Source organism: Salarias fasciatus, chromosome 22, assembly GCF_902148845.1.
Source record: "Salarias fasciatus chromosome 22, fSalaFa1.1, whole genome shotgun sequence".
NCBI lineage: Eukaryota > Metazoa > Chordata > Actinopteri > Blenniiformes > Blenniidae > Salarias > Salarias fasciatus.
In genome coordinates, this window is record NC_043765.1 from 31,224,760 (window position 1) to 31,249,165 (window position 24,406).

Here is a 24,406-nt window from a genome sequence, read left to right on the forward strand (position 1 = left end):
CAGTGAAAAGTGTGTGTGTTGGTTTTGATGGATTGTGAGGACATTTAGCAAGAATACACACCACACTCTGAGGGACAATACTGGGACTCAGTGTCCTCATAATTCAGAGAATCTAGAAGAGTTTCTTTATGTGGCATTACGTGGTTGGAGGTGGGATTTCAATTGAGGGCCTGGGCCCTCATTGGCCGCTTGCGCCAGCTGGTGATCCATAAAAGTGCCGTTTCTTGGTCTGCCCCTTTGACGTCATGCATCTGCCCGCCTACCGGCGTTTCACTTCCGTGTTCTTCGGTGCCTCACGGCAGGTAAGAGGAGCTCCGCTCTTCTTGGAAATTTGAAAAAAATCTCTCTCTAACTAGAGCATCTATTTGTAGCACGGACAGTCACGCACATAGACGCGGACCTATGCCTCTCGCAGCACGATCGCTGGTAAGCGTGTTTTTCATTTGTGGGGTGCAGGGCTCCTGCAGCTAAGTTAGCGTAGCTTTAGCCTAACTTAGCTTCTGTATTGTCATTAGGCAACCGGTGTAGCTCTCGGCTCGAGCCTCTCCCTTTTGAGGAGCTGCATTTCAGCTCAAAAGTGGTAAGGAATGTCTGTTATTGTGGTGGTTGAGCTCCAATATTCCAACCTAATATTTCTTCTCCACTTTTACTTCAGACGTGTTGCTGTTTTGCCCTGCCTCGATCCTCCGCGGCCAATTATCTGTTGCTTGTTGCTTTCGTACTCCGCTGTTGCTGCTTGCTGCTGTGCAGACCTGTCCTGTCGCAGCCTGAACTGCTCGTAACCTCTCCCTGCGCTCAGTGTGGCCGCCGCTAGGACAGCGCCTCGTTCAACTACAGGGAGGGTTTGACGTATGCTGCTGCAGTCTCGCCGAAGGAAGGCTGCGCAATCGGGACACTGTTTATTCCCCCCCCCCCCCCCCCCCCTTCATTGTGGGAAGACTGAAAGTCATTTTTCTTTATATAAATTCTAATATTTGTTGTGTTCTTTTCTAGGAGCTGGTGGTGGAGTCAAGTGGTGGTGGTGGTGGATTCCCCCTGGCGGTGGTCGTCCCGTTTAGTTTGTGGTGCACTTCCTTCTTCTGGTTTGCTGTGTTGAGTCTTTGTGTTTTTTTTCCCTTAGTTTAAGGTTTCTACCCCCCCTTTGGTTCTCCCCCTCCCCAGTCACGGTTGAGCCCCAGCTCCTAGTCCCCTTTTTCGCCGTAAGTGTGTGTGTGTGTGATAAGAAGCTTCATTATTTTAGACTCTTGGCCTTTTAAAAAGAGACTGTTATAATAAAGTATGGTCATAAATATTTTTTTTTCTTTCTGTAAATAAAATTTCTTAAAACCAACTGACTAGTCTCCGCCTCTCAGTAAAGTTCCGAACCTGTGTGCTCTAAGTTAATTCTCCAGGTGCAATTCCTGGGGTGGCGTTGTTGGCTTTGTTTAGAGGAATTGACAAACTCCATTACCACTCCGCGTCACATTTAGGTGTAGAAAGCAGAAATCCAACATTTCTCCAAACATCTCATCATAACTTAAATAAAATAAAACACATTTCCAGGCTTTGTGTGAAGCTGTACTTTGGAGCGTTTTCCAGTCACGCCTGTTTGTTAGCATGCTAGCTACTGACGACATTACACTCGTGATTATCACTTGATCTGGATTGTTTGGGATCATCAGGATGTGATATCAGAGTGGAGCTTGAGTGAGTCTCTGAGGATTCAGACTCAGGATATCTTCTGAAGTGGTGAGGAAGCGGCGGCGGCGGAGTGCGTCTCATAAAGAAGAATGAGAGGAATGATGATTGAAACTCCACCGAACCTGAGAGAAGAGCTTTCCTATTAGCACTGAGTCAGAAAACAGGCTGAGAGGAAGAAGGCAGAGGGACACACACAGGGCTGTTTCTAGCTTCATGGGGGCCCGAGGCAAGATGTTGTCTGGGGGCCCATATCTTGTCAGACTAATGAAGAGATTCCTAACCCTTTAGATGGTCTACTTAACCTAGGCTACAGTTAAAATCAAACGTCTTAAGAGTTGAGCCACTCAGGCAAGTTAAGCCGATAAAACTATAACACGAGGAAAACCTATCCTCTATATGTCAATAAATAAAACAGATTGAGAATTTATAAAAAAAAAAGAGTTTACTTTAAATCAGAAAACATAACAAATCAACATGTATTTTAAAGTGCAACAATCAAAACAAACCACCGCTTAAAATAATTCGTAACACTACAGTCTCACACTCAGCACAACAGCTAATAACACACTATTCACAGTAACAGTCACGGTGTATTGCGTTAAAAATGTCTGCTTCCGAGCTTTCTGCCATCTTCTTTTCTGGGGAACGTAAAAACAGAACTGATCTGAAATGGGCCTCTGCCTATATCACTTCTGAATGAATCAGAGAAAACTGATGGCCAGTCAGCTGGATCTACGGGTTGAGCAAAAACAGGCAGCTGGCCATCTAAATGAGCAGCTGATGCTTCCTGGGCAGAAAGAGGTTCTGAGGTCAGTGATTGTTCTGGAGCTTCCTGGACAGAAGGAGGTCCTCAGATCCCTGATGGCCCCGGGGCTTCCTGGTCAGGATGTTCAGACCATCCCTCAGGCTCGATGTCTGGAGCTCCAAAATATTTTAGAATTGCTCCTGCAAAGACAAAGCTCATTAGGTTATCAAGCAAAAATACATCCTGAGTACATATTCTATTTTATTATTACAGCGTTGTTGCAGCAATGCAGAAAATTAAAATTAATCTGTTTTTAAATTAAACATTGTGATGTACAGTGTCCCTTTAAAGTTTGCATCCAGTTACAAAGCTGGCACTTTTAAGAGTTTTCTGCATTAGTTTGCAAATTGTACTAAAGTAATAAAACTAAGACAAATGAACCACTGCCACAACAGTCTAAAATAAGAATAAAACACCATGCCTAATATTTATAAATCACTTAAGACACATTCATCAAACACATTACTTGTATTTGTTTTTTTGTTTTTTTTTTTGGTTTAATATTGTTTTATTATTTGTCTTATTGGTTTTACATTAAGTAGTTACTTTTATTCATATACTTTAATTTTCTTGGAGCGCACTTTGGTCACTGTATGTGTTGTAAAGGGGTCTATTAAATAAATGTTGATTGACTGATCGATTAAAAAACAAACCTTTGAAAAAGTTCTTTAAATTAAAAACAAAACAGTAGCACAGTTTTAATTAGAGCCCTATACAGCACACACTAAACTTAGTAAATTAATTCTGACTAATTATAAAATAAAGTGTAAAATATGTGAGACAACTTCCACTGAACACTGACAGAGCAGACCACTACAACAACATGCCTCCCTCCTTATAATCTGAATAAACGGGTCTACTGGTCTGGAGTCAGCCAATCATTCCCGGCAAGACAGGCCAACGTTCATGAGACGAACCTTAAAGCTGAGTTTGTGACGAACAGATAACAACCGACAGCAGGCTAACATTTATCCTACGCTAGCTAGCTGGCAAGTGGGACAAATAAACAAACTTGCAAAAAAAAGAAAAACTTGGTTTCACCTCCACCTCTCCAGCCCACATCACCAACAAATGACTTACCTTGATCCTTTGAACGTTTTTCTTCCTCAGTCTTCTTTTTCTTCTGTTTTTCTCTGCCGCTGGGATAATTTCTTTTTGATGCCATTATGGTTTGTTTTGTTAATGACGGGGAGCTGTCAATCATTCCCATCATGCCTGTCGGCGGCCGCTACGTGACGTCACTTGCTGTGTGACAGCGGTCCAACAGACTAATAATGCCACAAAGCACCAGCCACAGCTTATCATTGCAGTTTACTTTATTTATAGCCAACATTTATTTTTAAGTATGTAAGAGGTGTAATAAACACAAGAGCTAGCTACAGATAAAAACAGGACATTTTAATTATCCTCAGAAGAAGTTGAACATGCAGCTTTGGGGCCCCCTGGTGGCTTGGGGGCCCTAGGCATCCGCCTAGTTGGCCTATAGGAAGAAACGGCCCTGGACACACACTTCCAGAACTTACCATTCTATCTGGCCTCAGGGCGGAGCGGGCAATATGCTGGGGAAACTGTAACTGCTTCTCCAGGTCTGCAGAGAGCTGCCAGTCCTGGGCTGTTGCCAGGATCCCGGCTGGTGGTTTGTGACAGCCTGCCTTTGGCTGCTCTCCTGCTCTGACAAAGGTGATTGCACAGGTGTAATTGTGTCCTCGGCCATAGCTGCTGATCCGTTTGCTGATGGCTTCTTCAGTCGGCTTCAGCACTTGGTTGTGACGCCAGGTGTAACGGCCCTGGCCGAGCGCTTTTGGGCAGTAGCTCAGAATGTGTTCCAGAGTCCCTCTTCCCGAACACGGTTGGCAGTTCGAGGTCTCCACTTTACCCCAGGTGAGGAGGTTCGCTGGGCTGGGTAGGATGTCATAAACTGCCCGGACCAGGAAGCTGATGCGGTGTGGTTCACTCTGCCAGAGATCCGTCCAGGTGACTTTACGGTCCATAGCATGGTCCCATCTGGTCCAGGCCCCCTGCTGCCTCAGACCAGCCACTCTGCTTGTCTTTCCTTCCTCCACGGCAACCCTGACCTCCTCCTGTATTCGCCTACGCTCCTCCTTCCCTTTACACTCCTTGCGATGGGATGGTGTTGGGAACATCCCCAGGCCTGCTCTGCCCTGGGCCAGTCCAGTGGTGCAGTCGTGATTCAGCGTCCAACACAGCTGCCTGGGCACTCCACTTCCTTCCAGTCTTTACCACCACCCCTGCCTGGGCCACCTTCGGGTCCTTTGAGTTTCTGTACATCAGCACCTCTCGTGTCTGTGTCACCCTGAACTCCCCTCCAAAGACTTCAGGGGCAACCGGAGCTTCGTGGTGTTTCCATAAAGGGCGATGCTGCTGAGGCTTCTGGGCAGCCCCAACCATTTCCTGAGACAGGTGCTGACTTTCCTCTCCAGGTTTTACACAGTGGAGATGGGGACCTTGTACACAAGTAGCAGCCAGAGTATCCTTGGCAATATACCATGCTGGTATATCCATGCTTTGAACTTGCCTGGGAGGCCAGATCTATCCACTGCTCGAAGCCAGCTGCCCAGTTCCTGGCAGGTTGCCTGGACAGAGGAGGAGTCTTTGAGGCTGCTGTCAAAGACTTTGCCCAGGCTCTTCACTGGCTTCTCTGAGACTGATGGTATCACTGACCCTTCGATGTTGAAACGGAACCTGTCCGTGACCTTGCCCTTCTTCACGACGAGAGATCTGGACTTGGCTGGTTTGAATCCCATCCGGGCCCAGCGGACGAGTCTCTCAGCCCTTGGAGGATCCACCTGCATCCTGGCACAGACTCTGTGGTGACTGTCAGGTCATCCATGAATGCCCTTATTGGGGGCTGGCGCGTCCCTGATTGGGTCCGTGGGCCCCGACACTCTGGCTCCGCAGACTTCATCATATTCATTGCCAGCGTGAACAGGGTCACAGAGATTGTACAGCCTGTGATTATCCCCACCTCCAACCTGTCCCACTCTGATGTCACTTCTCCCGCAGTGACTCTCATCCTGAACTGGTCATAATAATCCAGGATCAGATCGACAACCTGGTGTGGCACATGGTGTTTGGTCATGGTGATCTGGACCAACTTGTGCGGGATGGAGCCGTATGCGTTGGCTAGGTCTAACCACAGCACAGTGAGGTATCCCTTGTTCTCCCTGGCTTCCCGGATGAGCTGAGTCACCAGTCCAGTGTGTTCTAGACACCCCGGTACTCCTGAGATCCCTCCCTTCTGCACCGATGTGTCTACGTAGTTGTTACTGGAGAGAAAGTCCACCAGCCGCCTTGCTACTATACTGAAGAAGATCTTTCCTTCCACACTCAGCAGTGAGATTACCCTGAACTGGTCGATCTTCTTGGAATCCTTCTCTTTGGGGATCCAGACACCTTCAGCAAATCTCCACTGCTGAGCCACCTTCCCTCTCCTCCATACGACCCTCAGCATCCTCCATAGTCACTTGAGCAGCAATGGACAGTTCTTGTAGACCTTGTACGGGACACCACTTGGTCCAGGGGCAGAGCTAGCTCATGCCTTCTTCACAACCTCCTGGACCTCCTTCAGAAGTGGCTCCTTGGTGTCGAAATCCTTGGTGGGAGGTGGCGATTCTACCAGGATATCGCACTGGCCCAGGTCTTCCTGTCTGCACGGATCACTGTAGATGCCATGGAGATGCCGGTCTATTTCCTCCTTGGAGCAGCCCAGGTTCCCATCCCGCTTCTGCCCCAACAGCTGTTTCATGAAGCCAAAGGGGTTGGCTATAAATCCAGCACGTTTCCTGGCTCTCTCTTTCCGACACCTTCGGTGACGCTCAGCTCTGCGCAGGGTCATCAGCCTTTTCCTGAAGATGGCCCGCAGCCCTGCCAAGGGGGGTAGCTGATTCTCATTGGCTTCCTCGTGCTGCTTCTTGAGGGACCTCAGTTCCTGTCATATTTTATGGATCTCGGCAGCCCTTCGGTTCATGGTGTAGGGTGTCCGAGCTGGCCTCTTCTCCTCTGCACCAAACCTCTCCTGGGCCAGACTAATGATGATGGTTGTCATTGTCTGCAGCCTTCGATCCACATCTCCCTTTGCAGATGCTTCAAGCACTTTATCGACATCCTCGTCAAACTGCTCCCAAAGTGTCGTCTTGCAGGCCGGTGGCCACTTAATTTGAACCTTCGCCAGGGGCAGAGTTGGGGGAACAGGTGGATTACAGTCAGGTCGGCACCAATCCAAGTCGGCCCTGGCCAACTCGGCACCGCCCCCGGGATACAGTCAAGTCGGCATCAAAGCCAAGTCGGCCTCGTGGGGGGGGCTCTCAAGTGGCCGAGTTGGTCGGTGCCGACTTGACTGTAAGCTGTTTACCAACTCGGCCAAAAGCCACTTTATTTTTTAAATCACGATGCGGCTGCGGCGCCACGATTTGCATAGTTTTTTTTTTTCGTGCCGGCTGCGCCACTTCTCCTCACGTAGCACGTACAGAACCTGCAGTGGCGCATGAAGGGGCTCACGCGTCACCTCCAGGTATAGAGAATTACTGTAGGCTACTGTCAGTTTACAACTAAATTATAATAACATAAATGGTGTGAAAAATAAATAAACTAATGTAATAAATCTCAACATAACAGTGAACACGGTATTGACAGCAGGAGCACTGCAGCGTCTCCAGAGGTGCCAATTACAGATTCAGGTAAAATATTATATTCTCCATCAAAGTACAGCAAACCATGTATTTTTCGTTTCCAAAAATTAATTTTTGAACAAATATATTTTCTGAATAAATACCTTTGTCCTGTGGAGCCTGCAGTCCCAGAATCAAATGAGCAGGGTGAGGACGGGACCGTGTGGGAAGGTGTCCGTCCTGGTGCGCAGCCGGGGAGACTTATTTTACTCACTTTAATATGTTCTTGATTATTATTGACAGTTAATAATACAACTATTTTGTGTGTGTTGGCGTGTGTGTGTGTGTGTGTGTGTGTGTGTGTGTGTGTTTATCAGAGAAATGAGTGCGCGGAGTGTGAGTAAGAGGTGACTCTGCTGAAATGCGCACCGTAAAAATTAAATAAATTTTAAAACCTGATTTGAGGCATTAATAAAGCAGACATGAGGCATTAAAAGGTTTTCTGATACTCTTGGCTTAATATTTTGTTTATCTTAATTTCTAATACATTAGATTACAGAAAAACAACCTGTTGTGCTCCTGCGCAAAAACACAGCAAAATGTATGACGGTCTGGCTGAGCACTGCGGCCTTTGGAGGGGGGTAAGAATGCTGGCAGTTGTAGTATTAATCATTTTAGTTCTAGTGTCAATCATTATTTCCCTCCATTCCGATATTGACGTTCATCTCCACTATTAGGAATAAGTGGAGAGCTCATTCCCTCAGGTCATTCGTTCATTTCGGCATCTCCGTCAGCGTGAACTCCGTGCACGCAGCAGACTGTGAGGACTGTGATGAGCCTGTCAGAAAAATTAAGTTCTGCAGTACGGAGGAGGGAAACATAGTTAAATGTCTTAGAATTTGACCTCCGCATTTGATAATCAGACAGCTTATTCATGTATGTTTTTTTTCTGTTTTGTGTTTGTTTGTTTTTTTCTTTTGAGCGGATAGTGTGACAAACACAACCTGCTTCTTTAAATCACTAAATATCTTAAATCATTATTTTTGTCCACAGATTGGATAGATAGTTTACACCAGAATAAAAACACGTTCAGCTGTGATTAGGAAAAGTTTCATTATACGACCACTCTGCCCGCTCTGAAGGCACAGACTCCTTGAATTTTTTAAAATTTTTATTAAATTTTTATCAAATATTTTATTATATTTCACTGTTGTTTACATCAACTAGGTTGGTGCAAATGCAAATCTGCGCTCTGGCCTGGGCAAAAAACAAACAAGAAAAAAACCTACATCCGAGTGCATCGTCAAAAAACTGTGCAAATCGATGCGCCGCAGCCGCATCGTGATTAAAAAAAAAAAGAGGCTTTTGGCCGAGTTGGTAAGCAGCTTACAGTCAAGTCGGCACCGACCAACTCGGCCACTTGAGAGCCCCCCCGCGAGGCCGACTTGGGTTTGATTCCGACTTGACTGTATCCCGGAGGCGGTGCCGAGTTGTCCAGGGCCGACTTGGATTGGTACCGACCTGACTGTATCCCGGAACAGGTACTGCCACATGGAGGCTCTGGGCTCTGTGGGGTGATTCCTGGCGGCTCCTCCTGCGTCTCATCAGATGTAGCATCTGTGCGCTGTGACATATTCTCCTCCACCAAACACTTCATCCTGGCCTGATGAATCTTGAGGCCATGGCTATTTTTGCAGATTTTCCCGCACCTGCATACAGCAGTCGTAATCGTTTGGTCGTTGCCATTGTTCGGTATTCTTGGATCCGTCAGATTGGGGTGCTCATCCTCCCCCCCTCTCGGGCACCCCTGGGGGTATTCTTCCATGAGTCGATCTGCAGCTTTGTGGTGGGTTACCTCCTTACAGAGGAAGCGGTTTGGGCTGCCGACCCTCCTCACCCCAGTTGCTGTCTTTCCAGGCTGCCAACTGTCTCTCCAGTAGTCAACAATTAAATCCATCTAAATAGTCAACATTAAAAAGGAGATCATAATAGGCCCGAAAAACTAAGCAAATGCTTGGGCAAACAGAAAGGTTTTAAGTTGTGTTTTCAAAGTGTCAACAGACACAACCGAGCGGAGAGAGAGCGCGCTATCATTCCAGGGCCTGGGAGCAACGGCCTGGTATGATCGGACTCCTCTGGTCATAAACCGAGTATGAGGCACCTTCAACAAATTCTGATCCACAGACCTTAAAACCCTGGCAGGGGAGTAAAGCTGGAGCAGGTCACAGATGTAAGAAGGAGCTTGGCCATGCAAGGTTAATACCAAAATCTTAAAATGGACCCTGTAAGAGACTGGCAGCCAGTGAAGCTCCTTTAAAATGGGGGATATGCGAGTCCACCTGTTTGTGCAGGTCAATATTCTCGCTGCAGGGTTTTGTACAAGTTGCAGCTTCGAAAGCTCCTCCTTGTTCAGACATGAAAACAGGCTGTCACAATAGTCTCAACGTGAAGAAACAAAGGCATGGATGATGAGCTCTAGATTGTTGCATGATACCGTTTTCCTAAGTTTAGAGACATTTCTTAGTTGAAAGAAACAGTTTCTTGTCAGCTGCTTGTAGTGCTGCATGAGAGACATGTCTTTATCGAAGAAAACACCCAAATTTCTAAGGCACAAATTCGCGGACTGCCCGAAGTCACAAGTTTATGCAGTCAGAATCTCTCTGGATGACAGAGAAGACCAGAAGCTCATCTTGTGTTTTTTTTTTTTTTTTTTTTTTTTTACAGATGCTGACACTTTTGTGACACCTGCAAAGTCTCAAGATACCCGATCCAGGGCTCTGCAAACGATTCACCTCGGAACTGATGGATAATTCATATCGATCAAAGAGGCTGCTGCCAATGCAGCCAAATCTCTCACTGGTTGATCTGAATATCCGGTCAATTATCTTTAACTGCCCTAGTCTCAACATCGCCTTAAGTGGGCCAGTTAGCTCAGCTAGTCAGTGCGTGGTGCGAATAACATGAAGGTCATGGGTTCAACCCCCATACAGACTCTGTTTAACACACTTCCAAGAAAGATTCCGAGTTGTGCCGGGTGCTCTGATCTGGACATGTCAGCTATCGATGGCTCCCATACACAGTGGAATGCTTCAAAGCTCATAACTGCAGCAGCACTGACACTCCCAGCAAATCACTCAACAACCTGAAACACTGATGAACCATGAAAAGACCATCAAACATGTCTTCCCCTCAGTAAACCTTTGTGTGGAAGTCATTCAGCCTCTAATAAGGTGACCACTGTGTCAGCAGGTCTTTCAAGCTGTGCTGCTTTGCTGAGTCGTTTTCTGAATCTCTCAACTGGGTTCCCCCAAGAATGGTAAGGGAGGGACTCTGGTAAAGGTCTTTGATCAACTCCGACTCAAAGTCAGTTTCCTCAATTCCCTGATGCTCAGCTGGTCAGAGCATGGTGCTAATAATGCCGAGGTCATGGGCTCAACCCCTGTACTGGCCATAGTATTTCTAGCTTTTGGTCTCTTCATTAAAAAGATCTTGGCCGCTCCGTTAAAAATCCTGGATATGATTCTGATGTTGTGGAAAATGATGGATGGCGGCGTGACGTCAAACCACCAGCTCACAATCTCACAACCATGATTCTCTACATGGAGACAACAAGTCCCTGGTGGTCTAGTGGTTAGGATTTGGTGCTCTCACTGCCACGGCCTGGGTTCAATTCCCAGTCAGAGAAGAAACTTATTCGTCTTTGCCTTGTGTGGAGAACAGCAGGATCCAAAACGGAACACTTGTGTGCTCAAATCAAAGAGGAAGTGGTTTTGGGGGGCGGGGTTAATCCACCATGCAGACGATTTGGATGGAATCACTGAGGTGTTTCCGCTGAGTTTGACAGATGACTTTTCAAGTCTCGTTTTCCAGTCAGAATCAACACACATTTGAGAAGAACGTAGCTTCCAGAACTGACTGCAGCAGGCCAGTTAGCTCAGCTGGTCAGAGTGTGGTGCTAATAACGCCAAGGTCATGGGTTCAACCCCCATACTGGCCATCAGCTGGAATTCTGACTCCGAGTGTGGAACCCAACTTTCCTCACACATTCTGAGGGACATCTTTGTCAGGAAATTGAGTCTTTTGAAAGTCCATATTTACTTTACACGGGGTCAAGAACCAGTGATAGGACTGTGGACTTAGTTTGCACCAGGACCAGAACCACTGAGAGACTTAGTTTGGACCTGAATGGACCTGAGCCTGAGCTGGAACGTTGTGACTTTGGTTCTCATGACGGATCTGAAGATGCAGTTGATGGTCTCAGGCCAGCTGGCAGCTGGAGATCTTCCTGTAGCTCCATAGGCCTCGACCCTCCACCGTGTCTTCCCAGGGCTCCTGCCCCACAGGTGTTGGAAGAATGATGGCGAGTTGTGCCGGGTGCTCTGATCTGGACATGTCAGCCATCGATGGCTCCCAAACACAGTGGAAAGTTCCACATCTTCCACAAATGCCATGCTACTGTATGTCTGCCATCTGCTCTGGAGACAGGAAGGCCTCAAACTGCAGCTGCACCTCCCTCCATGAAGCTCCACCCACCTCGGAGACGATGGTTGACACGGTGCTACGACCCAACCTGCAGCCTGCAGCTGATCTTTGTGAGAAGATCCCGACGCTAAAAACCACAAAGTCACAGCGGGCCTCTCAGCTCCGCCCACCTGTGTGTTTTCTGGAGGTGGATATGAGGGGCAATGCGGCAGTTCATTGAACCTGGGACCGTCATCTGATAGCTGCAGTGATGCTTCCCTTCATCGTTGCCTTTCATTTCTTGAACCCTCCTCCATCTCTGGCACTGATCTTGTTTTAACACTGTATCGCCAGCGTTTTCCGTTGTCCTCCTCTTCAGCTAAATGTAACAAACAGAGAAGCTGTGCTCATCTTTGCTCTCACTGGGTCAACATTTTGGTTCCTCATGTGCTCAATCCATTATTTATTTAGGTACTTCTAGCATCTTTGCTGGAGGTGATATTTCTTACTTCTTCTGTGAGTTCCACTGTTTTCAAGTGATGGTTGGTTGATGGAGCACCGCACACAGAACAGCTGGAGGAGCTTTTACCTCTAACAGCTGCAATTAAAATTATTTTTTTTGGTGACTGATCTCATGTTCAGCAAATTCAGCTGAAGATCAGAAGTGTCTGATGGTATGCCACGCGTCAGTGTGTGGAGGTTCTGATGGTCCACGCCGTGTCTCCCGGTCCGAACACACCAGCTGGTTGGAGGCAGCAACAGCTGATCGGGGTCCTCCGACCAGCTGACAGAGTAATATGAACTAATATGAACTACCTTCATAACTGTTGGAGCTTTCTCTTTCATGTCCCAATGTGAAACAACTGTCAAGTTGGTTATGCTTCAAAATTCACATCAATATAACTGCAGTAACACTGACACTCCGAGCAAATCACTCAACAACCTGAAACACTGATGAACCTTGTTCTTGTCCAGAGTCTTCACTTTCTGAGCTTCCAGTCTCTGGACGTCCTGTGGGAAAGCGTCTTCCTGTGCCAGTTTAAGGACAAACATTTCTGCTTCTCTTCTTTCTTCAAGGTTAGTTGTTTTGTTTGACCTTTGTTGAAACTGTGGAGTTCAAATCATGTGACTTTTCCAAGGTTTGGTGTGAAACAGCTTTCTGGAGCATGACTCTGACTTGGACTTCATCAGCTTCAACACACCACTGAACTCCAAGAGGACTGAGTGCTGGCTTCTGGAACTTGGTGTGGCTGCAGGAGAATGCAGGTGAGCATCATGTCTCAGTCACAGTGTTGAACCTGCTCAGACATTTTCACACAAACCATGAAATCTCCTCTCACTGAGTCAGAACTACCAGAAGCTGTCAGACTAATATGATCACAAAACTATTTGAGAAGAAGGAACGAGCCTGATAGATATTTACTTTAGACCAGGACCAGGACCACTGGGAGGAACCTGGAGTTATCTTAATCCTGGACCAGAACCACTGACCACAACCACTTCACACAAGACCACGTGGCCAAATGGACAAGGCGTCTGACTTCGGATCAGAAGATTGAGGGTTCGAGTCCCTTCGTGGTTAGGAGTATCTGGGATTGTCTCAGCCAACATCTTGTTGCTGTGTGTTTACTGATTCATCTGTTCTTTCACAAGGTGTTGTCTCTGCTCACCTGTGAATGTTAGAACCTGCTTGGGTTTGGAAAGCAGCTCCAATATGATCTGTCATTGAGCTTCTCTTGGGTCCTGGAGGAAATCCCTGCATTCCTGTGGCGTCCTCCACTCCATCCTGATGGTTGGAGACACTGAAGCAGGGTTTCATCTATAAAAAAATGCAGTAGACAACGTGACCGGCAGGTTTTCAATTTACCAGACAAGTGTTTGGTTTCCCCGTCAAATATTATCTGAATTAATTGAGCTTAAATGCTGCAAAGTATACCCCTGCAGCTTCCATGAGGCTTGGTGGGGGGTACACTTTTCAAAGGGCCCCGCCCTCGCCTGTCAAATTTCGTGCGGACAACATTTCAATAGAGTGGTAGGGGGATTTATTCAAGGATATGCCCAAAGATCAGGACATAAAAAATCTATTCCTGTCATTAAGTGGGGGAGTATCTTCAGTGGATGTAATCTTTGTCGCTCTTCGTGGCAAAGTGATTTAAAAACCTAAATAATTTGGTCCTAGAAACATTTGTTCTTTCTACAAAGTAAAGTTATCTAACAAGCTGAGTGGACTGTTTACAACTACTGATTATAAAACCTGCACTGAGCGTCAATGAGTAATGAGGAGTCCAACAGCGGAGTCCCGGACAGCTCCCCCATAATGACGGTCAGGATCCACCTGGACAGCCTCTGTAGGGCTCGAACCCTTTCTCCTCTGAGCTATTCTGTTTAGTAAAAAAGTCTTTAAGCTTCGGCTGTTTCCACGTGTCTCCTGCTGTATTGTTGTTGCACTGCGCGCTTTGTCAGAGTAATAAAACAAGTTTAGTTCTGCCTGAAGAAAAAATGTTTTGCTCCATTGAGCATGGAGGGAATATTTTTAACCGGACATTTTGACCGGTGGTGTTCAAATATGTCGGACTTCGGCAGATTTTACCAATCAAAGTCCGGTAATTACCAGAGAACGGAAACCTAGCACTGTTGGAGTCCCAGTCAGGCTTAGTGTTCACTTCAGATATGTTCATGGACCTGATCACTGTCATCAGCTCCTTCTAGATGTTCCTGGACTGGAGAAGGACCCAGGACCGATGGATCCGGCCGGTTCTCTATAACACCAGCAGCTCTGTCAGCTGTTTGGAGGACCCTGATCAGCTGTTGCTGCCTCCAACCAGCTGGCTGCCAGCACAGATAGCAGACATAGCATGGCATTTCTGGATGATGTGGAAGTTTCCACTGAGTTTGGGAGCCATCGATGGCTGACATGTCCACATCAGAGCACCCGGCACAACTCGGAGTCTTTCTCGGAAGTGTGTTAAACAGAGCTGTATGCAGATGGATGTTGAGACTGATGGGCTGATTACAACCACATTTTCCAGCATAATTGTCTTTTTTCAGTGATACAAAAAAATGTGACTTGGCAAAGGTTTGAAGCTGTTTATCAGTTGCAGGGCTAAAAGTAAAAAGAAAACCTGAGCTTTGAACTCCTGTCCGGAGGGTGGGGCACAGTTGGTCACTGGGTAATTAGGTAAACAACCCTTCAGCATTATCCTTGAGGGAGAAGAAGATGACCTACGTATGTGAAACTCCATCAGGTTAATGAATTTGAGGAATTATTAAATTGGGAGGCATTTCATTCAACCATAACGGTAACAATAATACAACTTCTACATGATGCACACTTGAAGGAATAACCAGACTCGTGTGGGTTTTTTAAAGATGAGCTTTAGTGAACAGTCTCTGAAAAACACATGACACATGGCTGTCACCTCTGTCTGGGTGCGTTCCACAATATTGGCCCAGAGCCCTGCTCACTTTTGGGGATACTCCCTCTGGTGGTGAAGTAGGGGTACAAGCCTATGTGTCTGTTATTTGATGGGGATGGGAATACAGTTTTAGGGAATGAAACAAATTACAATGGAAACAACTAAAAGTAAAATAATAATCATATGGAGGGTATCGTATGTTCCCCTTACACTCTCCCCTCAAAAATTACATGGCGTCCCGACATGACACTATCCGACCTTATGCAGCAAATTATCAATTGCATTCACGCAGGTTACAACTGAGTAGGAGTCAGAGTTCAACAATGTCCATCAGAATGCATGGCTGTTGCCACAAGTTCATATGACAGGTCTCTCACATTGGTGTCAAATGCTTGCAGGTGGTGTCATTGTGCACGATGACAATCCACTGCCACTTCCATCTTTAGCATGGGTATCTGCATCCTCTCTGAGTAAGGCATCTTAACACAGTTCTGACCTCTCTTTAGCATATGGTAGTGTAGTCCAAGCTGGATTCCAAGATCTTATTCTGCATTTCCAAACCAAATCAGCATATCACAACATTCAATGAGCTTATCAACTAGTATATCAACTAACAATAATGAAAATTCTGAACTCTTTACAATGTTACTTTCATCTTCGAGTTACACCTCTATGAAATGTTTTAGTCAGATGCTACAGTAGGCTGTCCTAACTGATGATAAGTAAACCTCAACTTTGGTTTTCTTACTCTGAAAGGATACTTTCTTTCTTCAACAGGCGATGATTCAGCATCTTCTTGATCACTGTTCTCATTTTCAGAAGAGTGATACAGAATGGCTGGTTGAGAGCTGTAATTTCCTTGGGTCTCAGCATCTGTGTCATGTTGATCCCCTTCACGCTCTTGATCACCTCCTGCCGTACCATTTTCTGGGTCAGGATCAGGTTCCCTTGGCCACTGATGCTGGACACCTTGTTCCTGGTGATCTGCTGACCACTCCATTACTCTCCCAGTCATCCTCCTCTTCTGAACTTTGTTCTTGCTCAAGTTGTTCATGTCTTCTTTTGTTTATTTGTTTGTTCTTCCTTGCTTCTGTATGTGTGTTTTCTGTTTCGCTGGTAAGAAGTTTCACGGCAGCCTCTAAACATTTTGCATTTATTAATTTTGTTGGCATCCAAATTGATGAACATTTAAACTTCAGCAAACACCTTGATTACCTAACAATGAAACTATCTGAGCATGTTGGTCTTCTTTTCAAGGTGAGACATTTCCTTCCCCTTGAGGCCCTTCTGACTTTATATAGGTCCATATTTGAGCCCCATCTAAATTACTGTAACATCACATGGTGTAATACTTACCCAAGTCACCTCCTAAAATTGCAAGTTCTACAAAAGAAGGCTATAAGAGCCATTTCTTGGGCTAAGTATAACTGTCCATCGGACCCTCTCTTCTATAAACATCGGCTTCTGAAACTCACTGAGTGCAACTTATTTCACAATGACTGTACCATGTATAATGTCATGTATAGACTCAATGTTAGACTCTGTCATTTAATTCCTGTTTCTACCCCCTCTCATGACTATAACACAAGGGGTAAATCACTGTTAAAGGGTAAAAACAGGAAGTTGAAATGCAGTAGTTTTAGTGTAACATGTAAGGGTCCACAGATTTGGAATGAGCTGAGTGAAGACCTTAAAATGTCTAGGTCTTTGCCCATTTTCAAAAAGAAACTTAAACTTAATCTCCTTCAAAAATATAATGGAACCCCGATGAGCTGACGGCTTATTTATGTCCTCTGAAACCCATGAGTATTCTGTATGCAATAATATATTGATGTGTGTTGTATTGTTGCCATGTGCAGGTAGGATTAGTGTAGGGTAGGTAATAGCTTAGGTAACTGTAGGTTGTATGTGATTTTCTGTGTTTAATGCAAAATTCTCCGATCTTAATGTTATAGGGCCCCGCCAATAAGCACTAGTCTGCTTCCAAGGGTGTCCCGAGTTAAAAAATGATTGTTTCTCAAATTGCTGTATGTGTCTATGTGACATTGTCATTTTGCAATTTGTAAATATGTAATTTTGTAATAAAAAAGATTGATTGATTGATTGATTGGGCAGAAGATTCCGGTGGACCACCAGGACTCGTCCTTTTCCATTTTCCGGCTTAATTTCATAGACCGGGCTGTCCTTGTATTTTTTTGTGTCACCACAAATACTTGGTCCTCCCAGAATGACCTTAGTTTTCCTGGTCCTCCTGTCTCATTGAAATTTCTGACCAGTACTCTGCATCCTGTGTCCAGTTTTGCACCATGTACTTTTCTGTCATAAAGCATTTTTCCTCGCCTACTCTCTTTGTATGCTGTCTCTGAGGCAAGTTTGTAAGCATCATTCATGCGAGCCTTCCACCTTTCAGCATAATCTCTGTGTGACATGCTTTGCTCTTTCACTGTGAGGTCAAACATCAAGTCAATGGGAAGTCTGGGGTTTCTCCCAAACAACAGAAAGTAGGGTGCATACCCGGTGGCCTCACTACGTGTACAATTGTAGGCGTGGACCACTTTTGAGAGGGACGCTTTCCAGTCTGCTTTTGCCGTCTCTGGGAGGTTTCGGAGCATCCCCAGCAGTGTTCTGTTAAATCGCTCCACCTGACCGTTCCCCTGGGGATGGTACGGTGTGGTCCTGGACCCTTTTACTCCACTGCACTCTTGAAACGTGGCAAACAGCTTGTTCTCAAACTCCCTACCTTGGCCATGGTGGAGTGGTGTGGGAAAACCAAACCTCAACACAAAATCCCCAAAGACTTTCTCAGCAGCTGTTTTGGATCCAGCCAGTGCTCTATAACGCTAGCGGCTCTTACAGCATCAGCTGTTCGGAGGACCCCGATCAGCTGTTGCTGCATCCAACCAGCATTAGTGGATGATTTGGAACTTTCCACTGTGTTTGGGAGCCATCGATGGCTGACATGTCCAGATCAGAGCACCCGGCACAACTCGCCATCATTCTTCCTATTCCCCCGGGGGGCAGCAGCCCTGGGAAGACACGGTGGAGGTTCGAGGCCTACGGAGCTACAGGAAGATCTCCAGCTGCCAGCTGGCCTGAGACCATCAACTGCATCTTCAGATCCGTCATGAGATCCAAAGTCACAACGTTCCAGCTCAGGCTCAGGTCCGTTCAGGTCCAAACTAAGTCTCTCAGTGGTTCTGCTCCTGGTGCAAACTAAGTCCACGGTCCTATCACTGGTTCTTGACCCCGTGTGAAGTAAATATGGACTCTCAAAAGACTCAATTTCCTGAAAAAGATGTCCCTTAAAACGTGTGGGAGAAGTCGGGTTCCACACTTGGAGTCAGAATTCCAGCTGATGGCCAGTATGGGGGTTGAACCCATGACCTTGGCGTTATTAGCACCACGCTCTGACCAGCTGAGCTAACTGGCCTACTTCAGTCAGTTTTGGAAGCTGCATTCTTCAAAAATGTGTGTTGATTCTGACTGGAAAATGAGACTTGAAAAGTCATCTGTCAAACTCAGCGGAAACATCTCAAGCTGCGTTCACACCGAACGCGACGCGGCACAATTTTGCGACGCGTCGCGATTTTGCGTCCGACGCTGAAGTTGGGAAATCTGAACTTTGACGCGTCGCGATTTTGCGGCAAACCAATCAGAGAGCGTCTCCATGGTGACGTAGGTCAGGGAGCGGGGACCGGAGAAAGCGACACTCGTCCTGGTGCAGCTCCTGGAGCAAATAGTGAAACTCGCCAAACTCTGACCGTCTGTGGATCATATCATGCACCCAGGCACGGCGTCCTGTCCGCCGACGGCGTCGTTGTCTGGCTTTATTAAGCAAATAAAGCCAAGCCACCCGCTCAACAGGGTTAGCCATGAGGCTAAGCTAACACAGGAAACACGGCCCGAAGCCCCGCCTTCCCACCAGACGCGACGCGTTTGACGCGTTCGGTGTGAACGCGGCTTTTGGCCCCGCGTTGTTCAGCGTCGGACCTCAGAATTGACACGCGTTCAGCTTTTCGCGTTTACGCGATTTTTGACGCAAAATCGCGTTCGGTGTGAACGCAGCATTAGAGATTCCATCCAAATCATCTGCATGGTGGATTAACCCCGCCCCCCAAAACCACTTCCTCTTTGATTTGAGCACAGAACTGTTCTGGATCCTGATGTTCTCCACACAAGGCAAAGATGAAAGAGACTCTTCCCTGACCGATAATCGAACCAAGGCCGTGGCAGTGAGCGCGCCAAATCCTAACCACTAGACCACCAGGGACTTGGTGTCTCCATGTAGAGAATCATGGCTGTGAGATTGTGAGCTGAAGGTTTGACGTCACGCCGCCATCCGTCATTTTTCACAACATCAGAATCGGATCCAGGATTTTTAACGGAGCGGCCAAGATCTTTTTAATGAAGAGACCAAAAGCTGCATATGCGGGACCAGAGCCCCTCCCTTACCATTCTTGGGGGAACCCAGTTGAGAGATTGAGAAAACGACTCAGTAAAGCAGCACACCTTGAAAGACCTGCTGACACAGTGGTCACCTTATTAGAGGCTGAATGAGTTCCACACAAAGGTTTACTGAGGGGAAGACATGTTTGATGGTCTTTCCATGGTTCATCAGTGTTTCAGGTTGTTGAGTGACTTGCTGGGAGTGTCAGTCGGCACGTTTACATGCACCCATAGTATCAGCGCCCATAATACGCTCCTGATGTGCTGCCCCGCCGCCCGCCGCTCCACGACGCTCGTCCACCATAGACTTTGCATAGAAAAGCGCTGCCCACGATGCCCGCGACGCGTCCGGTGTGAACGCACCATAAGACTCACAAAAGACTTTGAACGTATACATTCACTGTAACTGCCGATAACCGACGTTCGCCAGAACCATTAAAAGTTTCAGTCATGTGTTGGTCACAAGTTAACACGGGCACCAGTTAATTCGAAACATCGGCATGCGGAGCAGAGCCCCGGTCCTACACCAAGACGTGCAGCTCGGCGGGCCGGCGCTCCTTGAGCAGCGTATCATGGAGATGTTGGGACTTTATTTGAGCAGACATAGTCTTGTTGTCCTTTAACCAGGGAGACGGCTGCTTTCTGGAGACATTGCTAGATTTTTGTGGAGCCACTCGGTCTATAATGGAGCCACAGAGTGAGTTAAAGCAGCACATAAAGCATCAGCATCAGACCAGTGGGCCAGATCACGAGAGTCAAACAAGGCCCAGAATCTCTCAGCTGTGGTTCAGTGATGATCCTCCTTCCTACCTCTGTAGAGGCAGGCTGAGGTTCAGGTGGAATAATCAGTTCAAAAAACACACAGCTGTGGTCACTCAGATGGACATCCTCCACACACACACTTCTAACATGGAGGCCGAGTGAGAACACCAGGTCCAGAGTCTGACCTTTGCTGTGGGCGGGGCCTGACCCCTACTGCTGGAAATTAAAGGATTCAGTCAGAGGTCAGAGGTCAGCTGCTGAGTTACATGAACCACCATCAACATGCAGGCTGAAATCTCCAAGAACCAAAGCTTTATCTAGTTTTAAAGTGGATGACAGGAAGTCATTGACGTCATTTAGGAGACACCAGCAGGGCAGGAGGGCGGTAGACCAGGACACAGTGAAATATGTCACAGGAGCCCACTTTGATCATTTAGGACTCAACGGAGGTGTAGTGGTCAGAATTCATCCTTCTGCAGGTGTACCTGTCACGGTACACAGCAGCAAGACCCCACACGGCGACGGGGGCGGGGCCAGCCGAGGACTGAGCGTCCAGCAGGACACAGCTCTTCCAGGTGGAGGAACTCCCCGTCTCTCTGCCAGGTCTCAGTGAGGACCAGGAGGTCCAGGTTTTCACTGGTGAACAGTTCGTTCAGAGAGAAGGATTTGTTTGCGATAGAGCGAGCATTCAGGAGACCAATAGGACGACCTGCTGATGACGTCACTGCTCCTGTCAGCTGTGTCCAATGGGATTGGCCGCAGCCACCTCCCGCGATCACGTGGTGTCCGACTCCACCGGGGGCTGTAAGCCGGCTGTTTCTCCGTCCATGTCAACACGGAAGTCCAGGATAATCCTGATAACACGGCGAAGTCCCATGGGCAATGCTGGATGCTCGGGACGTCCGGAAGCGGCGGCGAAGAGAGTCGAAGGTAGCACTCCACCGGCGGATGAAGACAGCAGGTGTCCGAGCGGGCGGGAGCAACGGGCTGGATGATTCGCGGACGCCGTGGTCATCAGGACAGACAGGGTCCCGCGGCGGGATGGGGGCCGTTCCAGCAGCTGGACCGTCTCAGAGCCTTCAGCTTTACCACATCTGTGCACATTTCCCTGAGCTGTCCCACACAGCTGCACAGCTGTGTTCATGTCTGGAGGTTCTATTTGGAGTTTCTGTCTTCCCCAGTGTCGAGTTCCAAAAGCACAGCATGAATGTGAATTCAAATGTGCTCATCTTGTGAAGGAGTCCGTCCGCTTCAGAGGCTGTCTTTGCTGAAGTGTGGTTATGTTCTTTAATCCTTTCCAAGGCTGCAAACAGAGCAGGTAAACTGCACATTACAGCTTCAGAGGAGATAATCCAGTCAGAGCAGGACGACACACACGTTTTCTCTGTGGGCTTCATGTTTCTACTGTTCTGACTGGAGCTTCAGAAAATGTCAAAATGATCATTCAGAGTTAAATCAACACTTCAGTTGGTGTCAGCAGGAGCATGTTGTAGCTTTTGGTCTCTTCATTAAAAAGATCTTGGCCGCTTCGTGAAAAATCCTGGATCCGATTCTGATGTTGTGGAAAATGATGGATGGAGGCTTGACGTCAAACCTCCAGCTCACAATCTCACAGCCATGACACACCAAGTCCCTGGTGGTCTAGTGGTTAGGATTTGGTGCTCTCACCGCCATGGCCCGGGTTCGATTCCCGGTCAGGGAAGAGTCTCTTTCAGGATTGGTCTTCAGTTTGTGTGCAGAACAGCAGGATCCAAAGCAGAACAGTTCTACTGCGCTCCTTCTCCGTGACATCCATGTTCAGTCTGCAGCTCAATTGCTTGTGAATGGTAAACTGATCAGACAGAGACAGGACCAGGTTCCACCAGCAGGAACGGACCTGAAGAGTCGGAGCAGAGGATCCAGTGACAGAACATCAGAAAGGAAGAACAGGAACTGCTGGAGAAACACCAAGAACTGAAAGAGAAAATGTGGGCTGTGAAGGCAGCAGTGGTCCAGCAGTGATGGGGGGAGGGGCAGGAACCCCCAAGCTGGAGGCATGACTCCAGGAAAGACCAGGAACAACATGTCAGATCTCTGTCCAGAAGATCACAGTGCGAGAACAGCGAAAGGCCTCCACACACTACAGGATGACCAGGCTGAATTTTGCCCCGATCTTCTCCTCCCGAGAGGAAAAATCCTGTAGTGTGTGGCGGGCTTAAGATCCTGCAGAACCCTCCAGCTCCAGATGGGTTCCTGGTCAATCCACCATGCAGATGATTGGGATGCAAAAATGAAGTGTTTCGAATTTGTTTGACAGATGATTGCTCAAGTCTTATTTTCCAGTCAGAATCAACACACATTTTAGAAGAACGCACCTTCCAGAACCGACTCCAGAAGGCCGGTTAGCTCAGCTGGTCAGAGCGTGGTGCTAATAACGCCAAGGTCATGGGATCAACCCCCATACTGGCCACAGAGTAGAATGATAAGTTCTTGTGGCTGCAGGAGACTCTGGTGAGACTTGAATCTCAAATAATCTCTTCTCACTGAGTCAGAACAGCAAAAGCTTTCAAACTAACATGAACTACCTTCATAACTGTTGGAGCTTTCTCCTTCCTGTCCCAACATTAAACAACAGTCAAGTTCATTATGCTTCAAAACTCATACCTGCAGCAGCACTGACGCTCCCAGCAAGTCACTCAACAACCTGAAACCCTGATGAACCATGGAAAGACCATCAAACATGTCTTCCCCTCGGTGAACCTTTGTGTGGAAGTCATTCAGCCTCTAATAAGGTGACCACTGTGTCAGCAGGTCTTTCAAGCTGTGCTGCTTTGCTGAGTCGTTCTCTCAAATGTTGACTCACTGACAAGTAGCTTAACTTTGGCTCCTTTCCATCAGCACAAGCTTCAACTTCTACAACTCTGCTGAGCTTCCACTCATCTCTTGGTGCTCTGTCATCTTGTAGGACCACAGTGTCATTCACTTGCGAATTTCTTGTTTTTTTCCATTTCGGATGTTGCTGAAGGTTTATCAGGAGTTCTCGTTTCCATCCTGCCAGAGTTCATCGCTCTCTTCTCCATCTTTGACACAGCTAAATATCTTCTTTACAGAACTGTCCAGGAAGGCATTCAACTGGTGGAACCTCTTGTTCACTGAGAGGAACCTGGAGATACTTTAGACCAGCAGCAGAACCACTGAACACAAGGGCTTCAAATGGGACCACATGGCCAAATGGACAAGGCGTCTGACTTCGGATCAGAAGATTGAGGGTTGAAGTCCCTCTGTTGTTAGGAGCAGCTGTGGGATTGTCTCAGCCGCGGCACTACCAATAAACTTGTGTGGTCAGTAACCCCTCATGCACACTGGATGCAGTCCGGTATTCCGCAGCACTGTGATTCACACAGATTTTATTTTGAAGTCACTTATTTTGGAACACGTATTGCGTTTCCTTCCGGCACCCGACTTACTTCTCTCTGGATTGACGCGGTAGGGCTCCGGCATCTGGAAAAATAAGATCCTTGCGGAAAGAGACTGGAGCTCCGCAGAGGCTCCGGAGCCGGACCGGAGCCGGACCGCGGCCGGTGTGCACCACAGCATTGATTTTAATGACTACGGATTAGCTGCGGTGTCCAGACCGCAGCCGTTCCGGAGCCGGACTGCATCCGGTGTGCATCGGGGGTAAGGGGGTTCAACCCATGACCCTGCAGAGCCAACTGACCTCCTGCTACCTGGAGGTGCAAGCGCTCCTCACCATCATAAGTTCAAAGTGCAGGATGGTGGTGTGGAAATGTTGGACTGACAACATGTGCATTTCTTCACTTTCAGTGTTGTTTTGTTGCATTGCATATCAACACTTATTATTTATTTCTGGTTGTGGAGCTGAGGTTGAAGTTGTTAGCCGTATGATTTATTAATTCTATAGTTTGTGGAGGGAAGACGAGAAGATCAGTGCATCGGATTTATTTCAGCTTCAAAATACAAGTTGTACACAGAACAGCTGGAGGAGCTTTTACCTCAGACAGCTGCAGCTAAACAGTTTTGTTGGAGACTGATCTCACGTTCAACAAAGTCACTGAAGATTAAAAGTGTCTGATGGTACACCACGCTTCAGTGTGCGGAGGTTCTGACGGTCCACGCCGTGTCTCCCGGTCCGAACACACCAGCTGATCAGGGTCCTCCGAGCAGCTGACAGAGCTGCTAGCGTTATAGAGCACCGGCCGGATCCATCG

General features: G+C 47.3%; 6 non-coding genes across 6 annotated transcripts; 5 read left to right on the plus strand and 1 right to left on the minus strand.

Moving 5' to 3' along the window:
• The first annotated feature begins 10,726 nt into the window (after positions 1–10,726).
• Positions 10,727–10,798, plus strand: trnae-cuc (transfer RNA glutamic acid (anticodon CUC)). Its single transcript has one exon. It is a non-coding gene; the product is annotated as a tRNA-Glu (tRNA).
• A 238-nt stretch (positions 10,799–11,036) lies between these two features.
• trnai-aau (transfer RNA isoleucine (anticodon AAU)) lies at positions 11,037–11,110 on the plus strand. Its single transcript has one exon. It is a non-coding gene; the product is annotated as a tRNA-Ile (tRNA).
• Positions 11,111–13,083: 1,973 nt separating this feature from the next.
• Positions 13,084–13,156, plus strand: trnar-ucg (transfer RNA arginine (anticodon UCG)). Its single transcript has one exon. It is a non-coding gene; the product is annotated as a tRNA-Arg (tRNA).
• A 5,190-nt stretch (positions 13,157–18,346) lies between these two features.
• trnai-aau (transfer RNA isoleucine (anticodon AAU)) lies at positions 18,347–18,420 on the minus strand. The gene has a single exon. It is a non-coding gene; the product is annotated as a tRNA-Ile (tRNA).
• Positions 18,421–21,828: 3,408 nt separating this feature from the next.
• Positions 21,829–21,900, plus strand: trnae-cuc (transfer RNA glutamic acid (anticodon CUC)). Its single transcript has one exon. It is a non-coding gene; the product is annotated as a tRNA-Glu (tRNA).
• A 673-nt stretch (positions 21,901–22,573) lies between these two features.
• trnai-aau (transfer RNA isoleucine (anticodon AAU)) lies at positions 22,574–22,647 on the plus strand. The gene has a single exon. It is a non-coding gene; the product is annotated as a tRNA-Ile (tRNA).
• The last annotated feature ends 1,759 nt before the right edge of the window (positions 22,648–24,406 follow it).